The sequence below is a fragment of the Lagenorhynchus albirostris genome, chromosome 1 (genome assembly GCF_949774975.1).
Source record: "Lagenorhynchus albirostris chromosome 1, mLagAlb1.1, whole genome shotgun sequence".
Classification (NCBI taxonomy): domain Eukaryota; kingdom Metazoa; phylum Chordata; class Mammalia; order Artiodactyla; family Delphinidae; genus Lagenorhynchus; species Lagenorhynchus albirostris.
The window spans coordinates 84,786,132-84,809,782 of NC_083095.1; the positions used below are offsets into that span (position 1 = coordinate 84,786,132).

Sequence of the window (23,651 nt, forward strand, 5' to 3'; positions counted from 1 at the left end):
CTGCATCCCAGCATCTGTATTTTGTGTGAACTTTTATGTTGACATGTTAAATCTCCAAGCCAGTTTTAACATTGTGGGCAGAAAAGACGTCTATTAGTACTTCCCTAGTCCTATGTCTACACAAGTTAACAGCAGTCAAAGGCTGTTATGATACCTTCCCTTGGTAGTACTATGACAAACTTTCACTAAGTGAAGCTGTAACACCATAGTTTATGCTCTGTTGCTGAGACTTAATCACATTTCCACCTTGATGTACTCAAAACGTTTTTATTAGTCATAAACTTTCTAATATTTGTGCTCTTTACAGTTAGTTATTTCCTATTAAAAAACACAGACCTTTAAAAATTGATTCTGATTCTTCTGAAACAAAATGTAGAGGAAAAGAACATAGTAAACTAAAATAATGGAATTTAATCCTTAAAAGTACAAATTCATTTTAGAATCTGGTAAGTATGCAACGTTTACCATATATAATAATCTCAACTTAATGTTTTATAGGAAGAGCTTGAGAATTTCAAGCATAAAACACAACCAGAGTTGGAATACTATTTGGCAATAAAAAGGAACGAAGTGCTGATACATGCTACAGCATGGATGAGCCTTGAACACATGGTTAAGTGAAAGAAGACAGCCACAAAGGGACACATATTGTATGATTCTGTTTATACGAAAGATCCAGAATAGGCAAATCTACAAAGACAGAAAAGAGACTAGTGGTTGCTAGGGGCTGGGGGAAGGGAAGTGGGGAGTAACTGCTAAGGGGGCCTTCTTTTTGGAGTGATGTTACAGAGCAGTGACAGCCGTACAAATCTATCAGTATACTAAAAATCATGGAACTGTACACTTTAAAAGGCTGAGCTTTTCGGTATGTGAATTATACTTCAATAAAGGTGTTACTTTAAAGATAAATAACAAAAAGCCACCACTTGTAAACCACAGTGAAAATTTCCTTGGGAAAGGAAATTATGAAAGTCATCGACTAGAAAAGTAAGTTGGTTACCTGTGATGTTAGCAAAGTCAACCTCCTATTTTTTCTCCCATTCTACCAACAAGTACACGAACATAAAACTAGACAGTGTTCGAATCAAAGAATTCGGCACAGTTGGCCGTTAAACTAAAATAGTGAGTGCCTTCTTAGAATCTCCCACTCCTAAACTGTAGGGGGCTTCCACTTACGGAAGTAGTTTTCAACAGCAAGCTCAAGAAGGAACGTCAAACTGGATGACATTTGCCTAGACGCCCTACAAAAGCCAAAAACACTAGAAGGGGTGACACCTACACACTCCTAAGTCTGTGCACGTGTTAGGCTGCCCCCACCCAACACCAACGAGCAGCATGCACCATTCACCCAGATCCCAACTTGCTCACCATAAACTGACACACTATCAAGCCCTCTGGCTCATTTGTTTAAAAGGACAGATACAGCAACCCTCACCAGGTTCCCACTCGAGCCCAACCAGCCCCCGCCCTGCCCCTCCCCACCCCAAACCCACACACGTGTTAGCCCGACACCGCCCCACCGGGTCCCACGTGCACCTGGTCTAACACACTCCCCACGTGTGGGCGCCCCACGGGCTTCCTCAGCTGTCTGAGGTCACCGCGTGACCCTGGGTCTCCAGAGGTAGGAGAGGGGAAGGACGAGGCCCAGGTCCCTGAGGTCCCAAGCCTTCGGGGAGTGTCCACACCCATCCTCCCTACTAACCCCAACAAATCCAAGGGCCGGGGGCGACGGCCCCTTTAAGACGCGGCCCAGTCGTCGCCCACAGAGAGGGGCGCAACGGGGCCTACACAACCCCCCCCTCCGTTTGCCCGCCCACGTCTAGTCGCCTCACCTCGGGCCGCCGGGCCCCGCCGCCGCGGCGGCGGCGGAGGGGGGGCGGGGTGCGGGCGGGGTCCGGAGGGGGGGGTCGCCCCGCCGACGATGGAGCTGCGGTTCGCTCTCTGAGGCCGTGGGACGGTGACTGCGTTGGGCGTGGACGCTCCTAGCTCGCTCCCTCGGCGGCTCCTGGGACCCCAAGATGGCGGCGGCGCTGAGGCGGCTGCGGGCGCTGGGCCGGCGGCGGCGGCGGCCACTTTCACTCACTGAGAGGAGCGGAGCAGGGACACGGGGAGCCATGGCGGGGGGGAGGAGAGGCGCCATAGCCAGGCCAGAACAATCGAGCCGCTACTCAGCGGGCTTACCGCTGCCCCGCCCACGCTCACTGCTCGTCGCCCGCCCGTGGCCGTCCGCAGTGCAGCTGCGGTCGGCCTCGTGCAGCTCGCACCCCGCCGCTACAGCCTGACGCCCCGCGCGGACCGGGGTTCGGGGGGAGATCCTGATCCATGCCATCTGAGTGCAGATTGGTCGGGGCTGGGACTGCCGAAGATTGCCGAAAGGCGGCGGGGAGGAGGAGGAGGATGTCATCGCTAGAGTGAGCAAGCAGATCTCGCGGGAGCAAATGTCGCGAGACCTCTCCAGGTCTGCAACCGCCAAAGAAAGGTTACTTTTCCCGGAAGTAACGTCAGTCGAAACGGCCCGGGATCCTGGGAATATTCGTTCCCTCAGGCAGGAGATTGGGGGGGGGCTGCTTGTGATTAGTTTGTTAGGGGCTACCAAACACTGCTGAGTTCACCTGAGGGAAAGTATAGGCTCGGGTGTGATATTTTATCCTGTTTTTGGCCCCTTTGGGTGGGGTTGTATACTGTGGGGAAGTGCATGCTCCGTGGAACCTCTCGTAACAGTAGTTTGGGGCTCCACTTTAGGCTCAGCGACCAAGACTGCGATGCTGTGGCATATTTGTGCAAGGCGCCAAGGTGAAGGCTTTAGGATTCAAGTACTTGGGAACACACAGACCTGTCATCAGAAATGCCTCCCTATTCTAACACTCACCCAGTGAGCCTCTGAAAAGGGAATAATTTGACTTGTCTGTGCCAACTCCATAGTTTGCGACCCCTACTACCCACATTTACTAAAGTTAATGCAATTCAATTACCAGCATCTGTGATGAGAAGTACCTAGTGTAGAGCCTAACTGCAGATAAGGATTAGAAGAACTTACTGAAAGTTAACTATTGATTTCTGTTCCCTCATGTCTCATGTTTTAATTCATTTCAGCCTGGCCCTTAGCACGTAAGCAGAATAGCATTTGCTTAAGGTCACTAAGTAGCCTTCTTGTGCCAAATTCGCTGGACTTTGAGAAGTTAATTTTGCTTAAAGGCAAAAGTATAATATACACCCTTTGTGAAAGAAAGAAGGGGACATAAAACACACAAATACCTGCTCATTTGTCAGGGGAGGGATAAACCAGAAGTTAAGGTGAATGATGTCCTATGTGAGAAGGGTGGCAAGAAGGGGAGGATTGGAACAAGGTAGCAGGATCGACAAAGGAGTGGCAGATATTTTTATATAGGACTGTCTCTTAGAACCATATGTTTCACATACCCAAAAACATAAACACCTAAAACCAACTACGATAATATTTGAGTAACAACCAGCTGATTGGAGCATAAATCAAAAAGAAAAGAATAAAGGGGGAAAAGTCAGTGAGCTGCGGAGGGACCAAGTTGTATGGTCCTTTAAAGTTCAGACGTATAGATTATCTGTTGTATTTGTTTTCTGTTGCTGTGCTAACAAATTACCACAAATATAGTGGCTTAACACAGACTTACTATCCTACAATTCTGTAAGTCAGAAGTCTGACTCGGGTCTCAAACTGGGCTAAAATCAAGGTGTTGGCAGGGCTGCCTTACTTTCTGGGGGCTCAAGGGAAGAATTTGTTTCCTTTTCCAGCTTCCAGAGGCTACTTGCATTCCTCGGCTCCTGGCTCCCTTCTTCCATCTAAAAGCCAGCAATGGTAGGTTGGGTCCTTCTCATGTCATATCTGACCAACTCTTATCCTTTTAAGGATCCTTGTGACTACAACAGGCCCACCCAGATAATCTAGGATAAGCTCCCTATTTTAAAATCAACTGATTAGCAACTTTTAGCTCACCTGCAACCTTAATCCCCCTTTGTCTGTAACCTAATATATTCACAGGTTTTGTGGACATCCTTGGGGGAAGGCTATTATTCTGCCTGCCCCCCCAGTTCTGTTCTAGAACTTTTGATGTACAACTCTCATCTTTCATCTATGACTTTCACATTAAAGTCCAGTTTTTTCTAATCTCTAATACAGTCTTGCATTCTTTTTTTTATTTTTTTTTGGCCTTGCTGCGTGGCTTGTGGGATCCTAATTCCCCGACCAGGGATCAAACCCAGGCTTCTGCAATGGAAGCTCGGAGTCCTAACCACTGGAGTGCCAGGGAATTCCCTAATCTTGCATTATTGATTGAAGGTCTTTGTACATTCTTTGCCTCAGAGATTTAGTACCTCACATAAAGTTTAATCCACAATTTCTTTGTAATTTGGATTTAAATTGAGATTTAATGTTTTCTAGAAATACCTTGATTTTATTTTACAGTTCATTGTAACATTTTCTGTTTTCTATCCAAATAAAGGAATCTCTTTGGCTTTCTTTAAAAACTGTTCATAATATTAAGAAAAATCATTCAATATGCAATATTTAATTTTATTAGAGTAATGTTTAAAATACATTAGAAAATAAAGAAAACAGATCATTTAATGATAATTTTGAGGGAACTGTGCAATGTAGGATATGTATTTTATTTCCAATAATAAAGCAATAAACAAAAAGAAAACCCACTATGTGTCAGGGTAGAGGAAAGACCCAAAACTGAATATAAACACTAAGGAATGAACTTGACTGTTTTACAGATGAGTAACACAGCGACTCTACAAGGGGTGGGGAGGAAAAGAACTCACCTAAGTACTGAGGGAAACAGTATCTTGACTGGATACCTAAGAATAAACCAACTGAACTGTACATAAATTCTGTGATCCACATCGTAAGTATTTCTCTCCAGTATGCATGTTAGAATTAAGCAAATATATTGTAGCTGTGTTTCTCACTGTTGGAGAAAAAAGTTATTAAGTAAGGAAGAGGGGAAAGCTAAAATGAAGGCTGTGGTGTTGGATTGGATTCTGAGGTATCTGTATAAACTCATGGTTTTTAATATATGTAAAATAGGTACAGAAATATAGATTGGTGTGTATGTGTGAATTAATAAACATATTTCCTAGTTCTGTCTGCTGAGAGTATTTAGAAGCAATGAGGATACCTAGCATCCAGATCTTGATTTCTAAACACCATTTTCCAATAAAAAGAACAAGGAGAACCTTGGAGAAATAACTGATTCCTAGGCTGAGGCAGGGAAACTACCAGATGAGCCTGGAATATATTGTGGTGCCAGGAAATAATGCTTTAAAAAGGATGTCACAAGAACACAGCAGCCAATCTGAAAGAGCTCCTAATGGCCAAAGCAACAAAATAAAAATGACAATATTGCATTATGACCCATGGACCCATGGTATTTATTTTTAATATTCATGCATCCATACTGATACAAACAAATAATTGGTTATTTAAATGGATGGGAGAAAAGGGACAACTCTTTCTTAGAGTAGAATTCCAATTAATAAATGGAGAAGGAAAGAGGGATAACAAAAATCACCACTAGGCAAACATTGCAGTAATAACTTGCAGACACGATCCACAGATGGATGCTAAATTAGTAGGTGAAAATTTGAGGAGAAACAGGATTTACATAGATTCAAAGTGTTTCACCCAAGATACATTTTAGCACAAAGGGAAAGATAGTAAATAATGGTGAGGGACTTCCCTGGTGGCACAGTGGTTAAGAATCTGCCTGCCAACGAAGGGGAAATGCGTTTGATCCTTGGTCTGGGAAGATCCCATATGCCACGGAGCAGTTAAGCCCATGTGCCACAACTACCGAGCCTGCACTCTAGAGCCCATAAGACACAACTACTGAGGCTGCGTGCCCCAACTACTGAAGCCCGCGCACCTAGAGCCTGTGCTTCTCAACAAGAGAAGCCACCATTGGGCTTCCCTGGTGGCGCAGTGGTTGAGAGTCCGCCTGCCGATGCAGGGGACGCGGGTTTGTGACCCGGTCTGCGAAGATCCCACATGCCGCAGAGCGTCTGGGCTCGTGAGCCATGGCCGCTGAGCCTGCGCGTCTGGAGCCTGTGCTCCGCAACGGGAGAGGCAACAGCAGTGAGAGGCCCGCGGACCGCAAAAAAAAAAAAGAGACGCCGCCACAATGAGAAGCCCGCACACCGCAGCAAAGAGTAGACCCCACTCACCGCAACTAGAGAAAGCCCACGCACAGCAACGAAGACCCGGAGCAGCAAAAAAATTAATTAATTAATTAATTTTAAAAAATAATGATGGAACTCAGCAAACCACCTTAACCAAGTGATCAAGATAAACATCATCAGTAACAAGACATATTTACATCATGAACCCCTTGATATTTTGCATTGAGAAGGACAGTATCATTTCTGTGGTATTCTTGCTGAAAATGTATAATCTCATTCCAATCATGAAAAAAGCATTAGACAATCTGAAATTGGGGGACTTTCCAAAAGAGAATTGATCAATACTCTTCCAAACTGTCAAGATAATGAAAGACAAGAAAGACCTGAAGACAACTGCAGACTGCTAGAGACTGGGAAGAAATAACAAGTAAATCTAATGTAGAGTCCTGGAAAGGATCCTGTAAAGGAAAAGGGACATTGGTGAGAAAACTGGTGACATTTGTATAAGGTCTCTAATTTAGTTTGTAATATTGTACTAATGTTAATTCCCTTGTTTCCATAACTATACTAAGGTTATGTAAGATGTTAACGCTGGGGAAGCTGGGTGAAAAATAATACAGGAAATCTTTTTTGCACCTTCTCTGTAAGCCTAACATTAGTTCAAAATAAAAAGTTAAATTTTTTTTTGATTCCACTTAACTTTTCAACTGTATTCATCTCCATTCTTGAAATACCGTCTTCCCTTAACTTTGGAATCACAATGTTCTCCTGGTTTTCTTCACTTTGGACAGTTTTTTATAACCACAGCAACTAGTCCACTGGTTCATGGATTCTGGTCTTGACAAAATTAGGGATATGCAGGAACTTACATGAGAGTACAAAACTATTTTAAGACACACTCTTCTCAAATTCCTTAGCTAACTTGAAATCACAGGAGACATAGGGGGACTTCACTTGAGAGGAGCCGGAAGTATCAACATAACCTTTTCTCAGATGTAGCGGAGATGGCCACTATATGAGCAGTAATAACCATGAAACTGCCCCCACCAACCATCAGCTCCATCCGGAAAAGGGAGAGTTCCCACCGTCCTAACTGCTCTCTGGAATTCCAGGGAAAACAGGGAGGTGAAGAGCAAGTGCATTCTGCCTGGTATCTGCAGCATACACACTTTAAACATTAAAGCAAGGGCCAGAAACTGGTGGTCTTTGGCCGTAACCAGCCTCTAGGTGTGTGTTTTGTTTTGTTTGAGGTTTTTTTTTTTGAAAACTAAGAATAACAACACTGGTCCAATAGCTGAATGGAAGTGAACTGTAGCTTCTCCCTTTAAGCATGGTATATGCTTTCCTATTCACCAGAGTCCCTATTACTACTGGTGACACTACTTAAACCCAATCCACTGACACTGTTTCCACAACTGCCCAACTTTTGCAGATATTTGAGCTTGCAGTTCCTACAATAAAAGATTTTTATTTGTTTGAATTTGTCACTCTTGCTGAGATGGTTTTTGTTCTAATTAGCATGGGTGAGTAAATGCTGTTTTGAAAGCACAAAAACATAATAATAGCTAACATTTTGTCAGCACCTATAGGCAGTGCTCTAGGAGCAATACACATTTAGCCTTCATGAAAGCCCTTTATTTCCATTTTGTGAAAAGGGAACTGAGGCTTAACTTGATTAGGTAATAATTAAGTAACTTGTTCCAGCTCACACAGATAGTAAGTGATAAAGCAGGGACTCAAACCCAGGTCTTCAGAGGCCAAGTTCTGTATTCTTACACTATACCAAACGTCTGCTCTTACCAATTTAATTTGCTTTACTGACTTGGTTGTCTATCTGTAATCTTTGATGCTATCACTCATTTATTTTAAAATTATGAAATATATACCAGCACAAAGAAAAATATAGGGAAAAATATAACAAACATTTGTGTACCCACCACCAGATTTGTCAAATCTTAATATTTTGTCATATTTGTTTTTATTAATAAAACATTACAAATATAGCTGATGCCATATGTAGCCCTTTTTATTCCCTTTCTCCTCTCTCACCACTCCCAGAGATAACCACTATCCTGAATTTGTTATTAACAATACCCATCCATGTTTTATATGTATATATATCTTCATAAAAATTATATATACACTTGCTCTTTTCAGTCAACATTATGTTTTTGAGGCTTATCCATGTTAATATGTGTAGCTTTAATTTATTTTATATTTTTATTTTTTTTTAATTTGCGGGGACTTCAGATTGATCATAATCTTTGGTTCATGACACATCAGAAGTCTGTCACTGGCTTCTTTCTATTTAGCTTACTTTTTTTTTAATTTTTAAAAATTTTTTATTATTTTGGCTGCATTAGGTCTTCGTTGCTGTGCACGGGCTTTCTCTAGTTGCCGTGAGCGGGGGCTACTCTTCGTTGCAGTGCATGGGCTTCTCACTGCGGTGGTTTCTCTTGTTGCAAAGCACAGGCTCTAGGCACACGGGCTCAGTAGTTGTGGCGCACGGGCTTAGTTGGTCCGCGGCATGTGGGATCTTCCCGGACCAGGGCTCGAACGTGTGTCCACTGCATCGGCAGGCGGATTCGTAACCACTGCGCCACCAGGGAAGTCTGGGTATCCTGTTATATGTAGTCTTTTGGGACTTACCTTTTCCACTTAATGTTGATAAAACTGTTAGGTGTCACTGGAGCTGGTAGTTTTTAAAACAGCTTTATTGGGATTTCATTCACATACCCAAAACCGCATCCACTGAAATGTGTGTAATTCAATGTTTTTTAGTATCTTCACAGAGTTGTGCAACCATCATCATAATCTAATTTTAGAACATTTTCCTTTCCTGGAGAAGAAATGCCCATCCCCATGAGCTATGAGCTTCACTCCCCATCCCCAAGCCCCACCTCCACCCATGTAACCACTTAACCTTTCTGTCTCTATAGATTATTTATTTATTTATTTATTTATTTATTTTGCGGTACGCGGGCCTCTCACTGTTGTGGCCTCTCCCGTTGCGGAGCACAGGTTCCAGACGCGCAGGCTCAGTGGCCATGGCTCACGGGCCCAGCTACTCCGCGGCATGTGGGATCTTCCCGGACCGGGACACAAACCCGCGTCCCCTGCATCGGCAGGCGGACTCTCAACCACTGCGCCACCAGGGAAGCCCTATTTAATTAATTTTTACTGTTGTATAATATTACCTTGTTTATACCATAGTTTATTTACCCACTCTCCCGCTGATGGGCATTTGGGTTGTTTTCCAGGTTTTCACTGTTATGAATAGTGTTGGTCTGAACAGTCTTGTATCTGTCCTGTCTTGCGCATGCATGTCCAAGATGTTTTCTTTGGCATATACATAATAGTAGACTTACAGGATCATAAATATGCAAGTGTTCAAGTAAAGAAAATAATTAAAACTATTTGGAAACTATATTCCCAAGTAGTTGTGCAATTATACACTCTCACCAGCAATAAAAAAGAGAGATTGTGGATTACTATCTCTCCAAAATTTTATAAGGTTGAACAGCTCCTCAAACGTTTATTGGCCATTTGTGTTGCTCTTCTGTGAAATCCCTGTTCATGTCTTTTGCCCCTGTTTCTATTGGGTGTGTGTGTGCGCACGCTTTTCTTATTGATTTCAAAGAGTTCTTAATTTATTCTTGATACAAATCCTTTGCTATTTCTGCTTATTGTGAATATCTTTCTCCAGTTTGCTACTTATCTTTTGGCTTTCTTCAATGTCCCTTAAAGAAAAGTTCTCAATTCTAATAGCCAAATTTATCAATATTCTCTTCTAAATCAAATGTTTTTAATGTTTTGCTTAAGATATCTTTCCCTATTCCACAATCCAAAAAAAAAATCCACCAGTATATTCTACTGAGGTGTTTTTTTTTAACACTTAGATCTTTAATCCTGGACTTTTTTAATATGTTGAAAAGTAAATATCCAATTCATCTTTTTCCATAGAGAGATCCATTTTTTCCAAATCCATTTATTGAAATGTTGGTCCTTCCTTTCTCACTGCTTTGACATGCTGTCTCTGTTTTTTACTAAAGTTCTACATTATGATGGTCTGTTTCTGGACTTATTCTATTCCATTGGTCAACTTGTCTGTCCCTGTGCCAATGTCACATTGTCTTAATTAGTACAATTTCAAAATAAGTTCTGATACTTGGTAGGCAAGTCACTCTCCCTTCATCTTCAGAAATGTTCAGCTATTTTTTGGTCCTTTATTCTTCCATTTAAATTTAATATCATTTTATCAATTTTAATGAAAAATATGGTTGGCAGTTTTATTGTATCTCATTGAATCCATAGATCAATTCAGAGAGCTTTGACATTTCATGATATTAAATCTTCCTATCTGTGAACATAGTAGCTCTACATTTATTAGTTTTGTTTAGACCCTCTTTACTACCTCTTAATAACATTTTATAGTTTTTCCTGTAGGAGCCTCAGACCACTTTCGTTAGATTTATTCTTAATTACTTGACATTCTCAAATATTATTTAACCTTACATAGTAATAAACAAACTGTAAGAGTTGTCTTCTCTTTTATATTGCACATCTTCCTTGTGCACCTACGGGAGTCTTTCTAGGGTATACACTTACTACTGAAATTGTTGAGTCATAGGGTATATGCATCTTCAACTAAAAGTGCTCTGTGAATAATAACAGCCAAAAAAAACTCCACACAAATGTAAGTTGGTAGTGAACACTTAAGAAATATTTGATGAAGGAACTATCCCAATTGAAATAGTGAAATGAATTTTACCACATGGTAATCATGGTACAGCCAAAGTTATACTGGAAGAGAGGCATATTCAGAGTGGAGGATGGAATGTCCTGACAGTTTTAGAATGAGTGTCATCAGGAAAGTCCTTCCTCTGAAAAGGAAAACAAAGCAGCTGTGGGAGAATCTTTGAGAAATATAAAGAATTAATTAGAGAAGCTCATTACTAAAAATATTTGTTTTCTTTCTAGAAAAGCAATCTGGCCAAGTTGAGGGAAATAGCAAATAACTACTAACCCTAAATAGTATCTTCCACATTAAGTTTCTCAGCATTTAACATCTACAGATAAGACAGGCAGAGCTCAACTGATTGCAAGGAGAGATTTTTAAAAAACTTCACATATATCTGGTATTAATGTTATATATTTGGGTTTATATTCATCATCTCATATGATATTATAAAGGTGATAGTATGAACATCTCCGCTTTATAGATGACAAAAAAGAACCTCAAGGAGATTAAGTCTAAAATCACAAAACCAGTCCATTAGTAAATCCAGGACTTGACTCAAGATATGTGAAAGAAATTCAGAGCATTCTGGTGAAAAGCTCTGAGGCACAATACAAAGATTTTTAACTCCTTAGGGCATGCCAGAATTTTAAGACAGTAGGTAAAACAAAGTACAAAAAAAATTCAATATATTTAGTGGTAATGACAACAGACCCCTTTTAAGTTGGTGCTAGAGTCAGAAGCCTGGCAAGAAGGATGATGTAAAAAGGATAAATAAATTTAGCCATGAGTGTATAAAACATGACTGACAGAAAGTTTTACAAATAGTTTTACATATTTAGCTTCTTTTCTCCTTTGTGGTTATTTTGTAATAGGAAAGATATAACGAGGAGAGTTAGATTGTTATGAGGATGTGTTCAAATATCTATAGAAGGATAATTTTTAATATTGCCTTAGAGGTAGGTGCAGCGGATAGTTCTGATGCCGATAATGTCTTCCATGTAGTTTGAGCTTTCATATATCTTATCTGAAGCGGTAGCCTCAGTTTCTACCTTGAAGTCGGAAGAATATGAAAACTTACCATGTGGGTAAGTGGGACACAAGAAATAAAGGACAATAACAGTGTGAAATGGTGGGGCCACTCTGGAAACATTCTGGCAGTTCTTCAAAATGTTAAGTACATTGCTACCATTTGATCCAGCACTCCACTCCTAGATATAGACACAAGAGAAATGAAAACATATGTCCACACAAAAACTTGTACACAAATTTTCATAGCAACATTATTCATAATAGCCAAAGGTATACCTAAATGTCCATCAACCAATGAATAGGTAAGCAAATGTGGGATATCCATACAATGGAATATTATTCATTAATAAAAAGGAATGAAGTACTGGCACATGCTGCAACATGAATGAACCTTGAAAACATTACACAAACTGAAAGAAGTCAGTCACAAAAGACTACATATTACATGACTCTATGCATGTGAAATGTCCAGAATAGGAAAAGCTATAGAGATAGAAAGTAGATCAGTGATAGCTTAGGGCAGGGAAGGGTGTGGGAAGAGGCGGTAATAGCTAAAGGGTACAGAGTTTCTTTTTTGAGGTGATGAAAATATTCTAAAATTGATTGTGGGGATTTCCCTGGCGGTCCAGTGGTTAAGACTATGCGCTTCCACTGCAAGGGGCACGGGTTCGATCCTTAGTTGGGGAACTAAGTTCTTGCATGCGGCGCTGAGCGGCCATAAATAAATAAATAAATAAAATTGATTGTGGTGATAGTTGCATGTAACTGTGAATATACTAAAACTGCTGAATTGTACACTTTAAATTGATGTATTGTGCGGTATGTGAATGTATGTCAATAAAGCTGTAAAATAGAAAAGGAACAGCATGAAGAACTTAGAGACCAGATCTCCCCAGCAGCATCCTCCAGGGCCCCCTTCTTTTTCCTAGACAATGCTAAAAACAAAACAAAATGAAAAAAAAAACAAAAACAAAAACTAGAGGTGTTCTTAAATTTATCTGTTAGTGGATGTGTCCACATTTTAGCTGTTCAGAATAATCCCAGCAAGGTTATCACTGAACTCAAATAGAAAGTGATAATAGGACAGCCCAGAGACCAGTCTGGTTCTAGCCCAAATCTAAAGGTCCTGTGAGGCTGAGAGAGTATTCCTCAGTTGGTCCCTAGCAACCTTAAGTACCTGTACATGTCTCAGGCCTATCCTTATCTGAATTCATACCCCATAAATCTGGACCATATCTGGACAGATGTCAGGGACAGGATGAATAACTACTCATCATCTCTTCTCTTTGCCAGTGCAGGCAATGTATGCCTGGGGAATGTTGTGTGTCAGATCTAACAAAGGGGAGAAACCAGTTTGACTTCATGCCAGTGCTAGAAGTGACATGACAAAGAAGGCTGGAACTGAACCATGCATGGCACAATGGACTCTGAAGGAGAAGACAGGTTCCCCTCAAGTTTTAAAGCAAGAGACAAACTCAATCAAGGGTTCTAGGTTGTTTCTACCACCAGCCTGTTTTCTTTCCCCATGTCGGGAGCATACTGGGCAGGGTCTAGAAGAGCTTCCATGTGCTTGTCTCCCATTGATATGTGCTCAAGCCAAGTCCCAGGGAGAGCAAACCCCTTGCTCCAAGAGGACCAAATCCAGCTAGCTCTTAACAGGTCCACTTATTCTATGAAAAGCATAATAAACAACAAGGTCCTACTGTATAGCACAGAGAACTGAATCACTTTGCTGTACAGCAGTAATTAACTATACTTCAATGCTGTACAGCATTGTAAATCAAGTATACTTCAATTAAAAAAAAAAGTGAAAAGCATGAAACATTCAGGCAGTTTTCCAGCATCCTTTCCACCACAGTCAACTCTTAGAAGTCCTCTCTGTTTTTCAGGCTCTTCCTTCACCAGAGAGATGGCAGTGCTAGGCCTCGCCACTCAAGGAGACACTTCGTTGCATTTCAGTCAACAACACACTTTCCACAGTACCCTTTGCCCTACCAAACTCCATTTTTGGGATTGTAAAAACATATTGGAGCAGAGTTCCCAGAGGACGGGGACATTAACCAGAAGGAAGCATCTGTGTGTTCCATCTTTTTCCTTAGGAACTGTGGTTCTCTGGTTCTCTGTTTTCTTGCCTCTGGACTCAACTTGTAAATTTGAGGGAAAGTTAGTGAAAAGGAGTCAGTCAATGAGAACCAGGTCTGGAGTGAGAGGCACAGGGAGACACTGAATTCATGCTGGTAATGGGCTATCCAGCAGACTGAAAGGTCAGTGCAGCCTTGGTTTAGACCTTTACTCTCATTTTTCAAGACTTCTGACACAGAACAAAGCTATACCATTAAAAAATAGTTAAAGTATACATTAATGCATTCAGGGAGAAACCCAGAAGCTGACTGGAAACTACTGGGTATCTATAGTTATGCTGGGGTACTTTTCCTATATATGTACAGGATCTTCTGGTCCCCAGCTGGCTGAACTGGAACAATGGATTCTTTTTTTTTTTTTTTTAATATTTATTTATTTAGGCTGCGCTGGGTATTAGTTGCTGCATGCGGGATCTTTTAGTTGCAGCATGCATGTGGGATCTATTTCCCCGACCAGGGATCAAACCTGGGCCCCCTGCATTGGGAGTGCAGAGTCTTAGCCACTGGACCACCAGGGAAGTCACTGGAACAATGGATTCTGATAGACATCCACTACCAGCACATGGGCTTGTAGAGGGGGAAGGAGATTTTCAAAAAGATGGGGTGTTCCTCTGGGTAGCCAAAGCAGCAAAACTGTGTCAAATGGAAAAATAAAATCATAAAGGTACTAGAAGAAACATAGATTATTTTTTAACCTTGGAGTGAAAGATCCCTTTTGAGCCTGCCATAGAGTCCAGAAGTCATAAAGGAAAAGACTAATTGTAACTCAACTATACTTCAATTTAAAAAATAAATAATAATAACATAAAATAAATAAAATTATTCCAGAATTAAAAATTCACTGAAAATAAACAGATAAGTATGAATTTTTAAAAAATAAAATGAAGGAAAAGGCTGATAAATATAACAGAAACAGTTAATGTAACAACCTAAAAATCACCACAAGTCACATAAAAAAGCCAATTTCTTTAATATACAGAGAGCACTTATACACCAAAATTTAAAAATTAACAGCCCAATAGGAAAAGAGGCGAAAAAGAAAATCAATTCGGTTGTTCAATAGGTATTTACTGAATGCTTAGTGTATTCAAGGCATGGTTCTAGGCACTGGAGATGTGGCTTTGAGAAAAACAACATAGAAAAATAAATATCAAAGGTTAGTAAACATATTAAAAGATTCTCAACTTCACTTAGAATAAATACAATTTTTTTTTAAATTGAAATAGTGTTTTTCACTTACCAAATTGGCAAAGATTAAGCTTAGTACAGGCAGTGTCCAAGGGACATACACACCACTATACACTAATGAAGAAGTCTAAACTGGCAGCAACCTTTTAGAGAACTCTTACCTCTCACTTTAACACGTCTGATTTGTTTGAGTCTTTTTTTTTTTAACAAGGATCTACTTAACCTTTATAATTTAAAAGGATTATATTAAAAATGAAATCATAAAATATACCTATCCTTTTGTAAGGGCCTTTGAAGCTTTCTGATTTCTATGTGTGTTGAAGTTAGAAGACATTTTACTTATAGAGGCACACTCTTCTGGGTTTAAGTAATCTATACTAACTCTAGCTCTGCATTTTTATTATTCACTTTTTCATTCAGCAGACATCTACTAAGCTAACTGCTTTATGCCAAGCAATGTGTTAATCACTGGCTATTTAGTCTGATGAGGGAGACATCAGATTAATCACAGCATAACAAGTGCAACAAAAGAAGTATGTACAAAGTACTTAGGAAGCAGACAGGAGGCATCAATAACTGTCAACAGACTTTAGAGAAAACTTTCCAGAGGAGAGATATTTAAGCCAGTTCATGAGAGGGGTCTTTCTTCTCATGGGTTTGCCACCCAATAAACAAATGGGAAACGAAAAGAATACATTAACATCAAAGTCAGAAGAAAGGTAGATTCAGATAGGGCCACCATACTTGAATTACAATGTGGTGAAATCAAGAAGGGAACCACTGAGCGTTGGAGGAGGCTGCTGAGATGGAAGACACCTGAGTCCTGAAACTGAAGGCTGAACGTAAACATGATATCATCATAAATATCTCCCTTATGAAATTTGAGGGACCACAGGCTCCTCACAGAAAACATGATTACAGGAACATTTCGGGTGGACACTGTTGTTCTGATTATTGCTGTTGATAATGGTGAATACTAAATATTTCAAGGAATGGGCAAACTGGTGAGCTTGGAATATTGGTCTGTATTTTTCTTTTCTTGAAATGTCCTTTTCAGATTTTTGTATCAGGGTAATGTTGCCCTCACAAAATGATTTAGAAGTGTCTTCTTTGTCCTATGAAAGAGTCTGTGTGATTATTTTCTTAAGGCCTTATTTGTTAGAGATATACACTGAAATATTTACAGGGAAATTATATGATGTCTAGAATTTGTTTTAAAATATTTCAGAAAAAAAAGAATAGATGAAACAAGAATGATAGAATGTTGATGTAATGTCTGGGGGTTTATTATACTATTTTCTGCACTTTTAAGTATGTTAGAAATTTTCCGTAAGAAAAGGTTTTTAAATTTTTTTTAACTTTTAATTTTATATTGGAGTATAGCCGATTAACAATGTTATGATAATTTCAGGTACACAGCAAAGGGACTCAGCCATACATTATATGTATCCATTCTCCCCCAGACTCCCCTCCCATCCAAGCTGCCACGTAACATTGAACAGAGTTTCCTGTGCTATATGGTAGGTCCTTGTTGGTTATGCATTTTATTTTTTTATTTATTTTTATTATTTTTTAATTTCAAACATATAATTTATTGTGTTTTTATTTTTTTTTATTTATTTATTTTTTTTTATTTTTTTATTTTTTTGCTGTATGCGGGCCTCTCACTGTTGTGGCCTCTCCCGTTGCGGAGCACAGGCTCCGGACGCGCAGGCCCAGCGGCCATGGCTCAAGGGCCTAGCCGCTCCGTGGCATGTGGGATCTTCCCAGACCGGGGCACGAACCCGTGTCCCCTGCACCGGCAGGCGGACTCTCAACCACTGCGCCACCAGGGAAGCCCCTGTGTTTTTATTTTTTAACATCTTTATTGGAGTATAATTGCTTTACAATGGTGTGTTAGTTTCTGCTTTATAACAAAGTGAATCAGTTATACATATACATATGTCCCCATATCTCTTCCCTCTTGCATCTCCCTCCCTTCCACCCTCCCTATCCCACCCCTCTAGGTGGTCACAAAGCACTGAGCTGATCTCCCTGTGCTATGCGGCTACTTCCCACTAGCTATCTACATTTAGTAGTGTATATATGTCCATGCCACTCTCTCACTTCGTCCCAGCTTACCCTTCCCCCTCCTCGTATCCTCAAGTCCATTCTCTAGTAGGTCTGCATCTTTATTCCCGTCTTGCCCCTAGGTTCTTCATGACCTTTTTTTTTTTTTTAGATTCCATATATATGTGTTAGCATATGGTATTTGTTTTTCTCTTTCTGACTTACTTCACTCTGTATGACAGTCTCTAGGTCCATCCACCTCACTACAAATAACCCAGTTTCGTTCCTTTTTATGGCTGTGTAATATTCTATTGTATATGTGTGCCACATCTTCTTTATCCATCATCTGTTGATGGACACCTAGGTTGCTTCCATGTCCTGGCTATTGTAAATAGAGCTGCAGTGAACATTTTGGTACATGACTCCTTTTGAATTATGGTTTTCTCAGGGTATATGCCCAGTAGTGGGATTGCTGGGTCATATAGTAGTTCTATTTTTAATTTTTTTAAGGAACCTCCATACTGTTCTCCATAGTGGCTCTATCAATTTACATTCCCACCAACAGTGCAAGAGGGTTCCCTTTTCTCTACACCCTCTCCAGCATTTGTTGTTTGTAGATATTTTGATCATGGCCATTCTGACCGGTGTGAGATGATATCTCATTGTAGTTTTGATTTGCATTTCTCTAATGATTAATGATGTTGAGCATTCTTTCATGTGTTTGTTGGCAATCTGTATATCTTCTTTGGAGAAATGTCTACTTAGGTCTTCTGCCCATTTTTGGATTGGGTTGTTTGTTTTTTGATATTGAGCTGCATGAGCTGCATGAGCTGCTTGTAACTTTTGGAGATTAATCCTCTGTCAGTTGCTTCATTTGCAAATATTTTCTCCCATTCTGAGGGTTGTCTTTTCGTCTTGTTTATGGTTTCCTTCGCTCTGCAAAAGCTTTTAAGTTTCATTAGGTCCCATTTGTTTATTTTTGTAGAAAAGGTTTTTTTAAAATGGAAAAATATACTGTCTAGTATGTTTCAGCACACTCTACTTGTGTGTGACTGCTCTTGGAAACTCAGTCTTCACTCAACCTACAGTGATGGGACCAATCCACCCTTCCCCTGCAGGATAAGACATAGGGATTGTCAACGTGACTAGTCGGCTGTAGAGGCAACGCAAGGCTTCAAACAGTGTTGTTTCAGTGGAGAGCCCTTATGGGTGACTTTCTATGCCTTGATCCAGGGCATGTTAGAGTTTGACTAGGGCAACTTGTCCGCACTTCAACCAGAAATGCTACTGGATCTGGGTTTTAGCCAGTTTTCTTACTATGCATAGGTACTGGCTTCAACAATGTCCTATTTTATCTTCTGGCTGTGGGGTGGCTCAGTGGGATCAATTTTGTTAATACCATCAGTCAGTTGTTTCATACCTGGTATTATTACCGATGCTTTCAAGTCGGGCCCCAAAAAGTGTCCTCCTGCCCGGTGTCATTTGGGACAGTTGAAAAAGACAGAGTTTGGTTCATAAGCAAAAGAAAGCTTTATTCTTTGATCAGAGAATGGAGAGGTGCAAGCTTCTGCTCTAGAGCACAGGCTCTCCCCGCAGGCCATGGGCGGGGCTGCTTTATAGGGTTCTGGCCAGCAGGGAAGCTGCGGAGCTCTCACCTGTTGGTCGCAGCTGTGCCTCCAGACTTGTAAGGTGCAGCGTCTCTGCACACAGCCCGCTGCCGCTGCCACCATCTTGAATTGCCGTGTCATGCAGGCAAGGGCTTCTGCTCACAGCCCTCCCATCGAAGCCATCTGGCACCAGGAACTCTGGTCTGAAATGCCAGGTGCAATGCCTCTGCATGCGGCAGCCTATGAACAAGTGAAACTAGAGTAATGACAAATGGGAAAAAAAGGTTAGATTTTATTTTATTACCCAGACTCTATTTTTATTTCCTGAGCACTGTTAATGGTCTTTGCCAGTGACAAATCCCTCCTCTGATTTTTGTCTTGCTCCTCATTCTTGAGGGGTGCTAAGGGGAGAAGGTCCAACTCATGTAGCTTCTTTCTGCTGATCAGGGGAGTCGTCATAACCCTGGGTAGAGGAGCAGAACTTCTCCCCAGCTACCTTTATATATGTTTGTCACCAAGCCTTTGCCCTGACTGTGCATATCCCTGAGTGACCACCATTTGTCTAACCTTGGGTTTGCTTGTTTTGTTTTGGCTGTGCCACGCGGCTTTCGGGATCTTAGTTCTCCGACCAGGGACTGAACCTGGGCCCCAGGAGTGAAAACACTGAGTCCTAACCACTGGACTGCCAGGGAATTCCCTGTCTAACCTTTTGGAGACAAGGGACACCAGACAATTTAAGGTACATGGCCCAATTAAAATGCATAGATAAATAAATAAAAAATTTAAAGGTACATGGCTCAAGTATTAGCAAGAGCAAATTTTTCCTGAAAATGCAGGTATCTAGGTCTTTTGACTGTAGGCAAGTGTGCCCTGATGTTGAGGCACACTACTATGGCCTGCATATCCCTGGTAACACTTCTGTTGTTTTTCAGAAGAGAAGCTTCAGGTCAGAGAGAAGTTCACATGAGTAGCCAAAGGGGTCCGTTGCCCCAGGTTGTCTCTCCAGAGTTTGGGGCTCGGGGTCCTCTTTACTTGAGGGTGATGTAACCACAGTGTGATAACCTGCAACTTCAGGAAAGAATGGGTGGTTAGCATTGTTGCAGAAGAGGAAAATGTCATGTCCTGGGACCCACAAGAGTCCTTAAGACAGACCACCAAGTGAGGGTCCTTGGCATCACACAGGAAAGAATTCAAGAGTGAGCCAAAGAAAAGTGAAAGCAAGTTTACTTAGATACACACTCTATAGGCTGAATGCAGTCTGTCTCAGAAAGTAAGAGTGGCCCCAGGGCATGTGGCTGTTGGTTTTTATGGGCTGAGTAATTTCATATGCTAATGAGTGGGAGGAATATTCTTGCTATTTCAGGGAAGGGTAGGGATTTCCCAGAAATTGGGCCACTGCCCACTTTTTGGCCTTTTATAGTCTGCCTTGGACTGTCAAGGCATAAAAGGGGGTATGATTTTTTAGTATTACAATGAAGATATAATGAGCTAAAGGTCAATGACTGGACTATTCTCGAAGTCACCTTGGTTCCAGCCAGTTTTTATTGCATCCTAATAGCTGCGCCCCTTCTTCATTTATCTAGCTGTTGTGTCCTGCCCCTTTCCCTCCTGTCTCAGAATCACCAAATGGGGTCCATTCCACTAAGGAGTGAGCTGATCTTGCAGGCTTCCAGTTTTCCAGGTTTTTAGATACACTTAGTCTCCTGGTGGGCAGGAACAGTACCTGGTTACCATATTCCAAGAGAGCTTTCATGGTTTCTCCTACCTGGAGGGCATACTTGAGTTGTTCCATTTCAAGGGAGTTAAGGTGTCCTTTCAGGCTTGGTGAAGGGATCTACCACACATGAGTTCAAATGCACTTCCATATAGTGATTGGATTGTTTAGAGAAATGCAACCCTGAGTAAGAGGTCCCAGTTTTTGAGCTAATACCCCAAGGGCCATTCCCATTCTCTCCTGAATGTAAGGGTCAAAGGGTTTAGTTAAATCTAGGAGGGCCAGGGCAGGGACTTGAAGTAACTGCTTTTTCAATTCTTGAAAGTCCCCTTTACATTCTGAATTCCATTCAAAAGGATCATCCTTTCCTTTCAACTCTTCATACAGAGGCCTCACTATTAGACCATATTTAGGGATCCAGATGCAGCAAAACCCAGCCATCCTCAGGAAACCCCTAAGCTGTCTTCCAGTTTTAGGATGGGTGAGGCTGCAAAGGGCTTCTTTTATTTTCTAGGGTAGGCTTCTCTGACTTGTGAGAATGAAGCCTAGGTAGGACACCCTAGTTTGTGATATTTGAGCTAAATCTGGGACGGCAGTGTATGTCTGGGTTTTAGATGGACTATCATGGGACTGGCTCCTACAGCTAGTCCCACCCGTCCCTGTGCCTAGACCTCAGGATTTACTCCAAGGAGGTCGCTTGCTCTGTCTAGGGAGGTTTTTCCTCAGCCATTACCATTATCACCTTGTGCCCCTTTCTAGGGGAACACCCATCTCGTTTGTCTCCCATTAGGTGGATAGTTAGCCCCAACATACGTAGGACATCTCTTCCTAGCAGGGGTATAGGGCATTCAGGGACATACAGGAAGGAATGAGTGAGAATGTGTTCATCCACTTTACATTCGAATGGTTCTATGAATGCTCATTCTTGGGCCTTCCCTGATACCCCCATAATTTTACAACTCTTGTGACTGAGTTTGCCTGATCTGGTGCTCAGAATCAAGTAAGTGGCACAGGTGTTGATGGGCTTTCTCCCTGTGTCCAATGTCAGCAGGGGTTCCTTAGGGGTCAGTTGGAGTGCCAGCTTAGGAGTCCCCTGGCCCCATCATTCTTCACCTATTTGGATCATCTGCCTTCGAAGGTAATGGCTGGTACCTGGCATTTCTGTCGCTTTTTGGGGTGGCGAGGGTATTCTCCCTTCCAGTGTCCCTCTTGTTTACATATGGCACACTGATTGGGTCTGCTTTCCTTGCCTTGCTATCCCTCCGTGTGGGCCAGCAGTCACTCACTGGAGTTGAGAGTTTCTGAGGGCAGTTAGTCCAGACCAGTTGACATTGGAGGGCAACAGCCAGCAAGTGGACTTGCCTCCAGACCTTTTTATCCTCTGACTTTTCCTCCTCTGTATCTTGGTTATTAAACACCTGGTAGGCAACCCCGACCAGGCGAGAGGCAGGGCTATATGGTTCTATTTCCAGTTTCTGAAGCTTACGCCTCATGTCCAGGTCACTTTGAGAAATTGAATAGAACCTCAGGATTGCATTCCTTTCCAGTGACTCAAGGTCAGTGGTGGTATAGATTTGGAGGCATTGCCTGAGGCACTCTAGGAATGCTGAAAGGTCTTCTGTTGGCTCCTGATGATTTCCTTTATCTTATTCCAATTGACAGGTTTTTTTCCTACTGCCTGGTGCTAGTTCCTCTGAAGTAGGCAGGGGAGCCCTGTGAGCCCTTTGTAAGACCAGGACCCCCAATATCTGGAAGACCTGTGAGCTGCTGGCCAGAACAAGAAACACCCACTGTCCCCCCCCGCACCGCAACTTGTGAGGTGAACCTTGGGTGATTATCGACCGAGGTTCCACGAGCTCTCCTCCTGGTATCAGCACAGAATACCAGCTGCCCCAGCGGTCTGGTGAGTACCCCATGGGAATCCCTCGTGCTTTTAGCTCTCACCTGGTAGGAAGTCTGAAACACCTTCTTTTTGGCTGAAAGGAGGAAAGAGAAGACCCCTGATTCAGAGAGCTGTGCCACTCCCTAACAGACCAAGTTGGTTAGGAACTAACGTGCCTAAGCTGCTCTGGACCAGAGGCAGTCCAATCTTACCTCCTGTGGGATATTCTGACTGAGGAGGGACTGTCTTAAGCACAGGCTGTTACAAATTCAAGGCAGACCCCCAGCTATATCAGATCTGAACCATTTGGATGGCTCCTACTTTGGTCTTTTGAGCAATCCATTAACAGTTTGGGGCTGGTTCCAAATCTCCCGAAGAGAAATCTTATTTGGGTCGAATCTGGTGGTATTTGTGTGACTAAATTCCCAGCCAGGGTCCATCAACCTTCCAGGATTCCCTTTGAGGCAGGTCCCTGATGGAGAAGGAGGGCTCATCCAGGTATACGTCCCCTTTACGAAGGCCTCTGCACATGGCACACAATGAGCAAGTGAAACTAGACTAAGCACAAGGGAAAAAAAAGTTAGTTTTATATTATTACCCAGATTCTATTTTTATTTCCTGGAAATTGTTAATGGGCTTTGCCAGTGACAGTATGTAAGCCAGAAGACCAAGCTGGAACACTGGAGGTATACCTCAAAACACACACACAGCCCTTTGGAAAGGTCTGGATTATAGGTTCAAGGCATTTAAAGTTTTCTCTGTCTACTCGTAAGCTGACTACTAAGCTAACTAAGAGGAAATATCAAACGGACACTTAGGTTGTTTCCATATCTTGGCTATTATGAATAATGCCACTGAACATGGGAATGCAGGTATCCCTTCAAGATCCCATTTTCATTTCCCTTGGGAATATACCCAGAAGTGGGATTACTAATAATATAGTTCTATTTTTAATTTTTTGAAGCCCCTCCATAGTGGTAGTACCAATTTCTGATACCACCAGCAGTTCACAAATATTCCCTTTCCTCCACACCCTTACCAGCACTTGTTAGCTCTTGTCTTTTTTATAATAATCATTCTAACATGTAAGATGATATCTTACTGTGTTTTTTTTTTAATTTTTTAATTTTATTTTTTATTTTTA

At 41.7% G+C, this 23,651-nt stretch overlaps 1 protein-coding gene and 1 long non-coding RNA gene across 5 annotated transcripts in view; one reads left to right on the forward strand and one right to left on the reverse strand.

The window, feature by feature from the left end:
- INO80 (INO80 complex ATPase subunit) overlaps positions 1 to 1,882 on the reverse strand; it is a 131,133-nt gene extending 129,251 nt beyond the window's left edge. For both annotated transcript variants that reach the window (XM_060147507.1, XM_060147500.1), the window contains exon 1: positions 1,833 to 1,882. The gene's annotated coding sequence lies outside the window, so the exon portion shown is untranslated. The remainder of the gene's footprint in view (positions 1 to 1,832) is intronic.
- LOC132519626 (uncharacterized) lies at positions 1,564 to 22,523 on the forward strand. Of its 3 annotated transcripts, none has more exons than XR_009540217.1 (5): positions 1,564 to 1,621; positions 3,769 to 3,832; positions 4,753 to 4,883; positions 16,667 to 16,775; positions 22,288 to 22,523. It is a non-coding gene; the product is annotated as an uncharacterized LOC132519626 (long non-coding RNA). The 3 variants fall into 3 exon arrangements; XR_009540215.1 differs by lacking the exon at positions 1,564 to 1,621 and adding an exon at positions 1,919 to 2,458; XR_009540219.1 differs by lacking the exon at positions 1,564 to 1,621 and adding an exon at positions 2,519 to 2,793.
- The last annotated feature ends 1,128 nt before the right edge of the window (positions 22,524 to 23,651 follow it).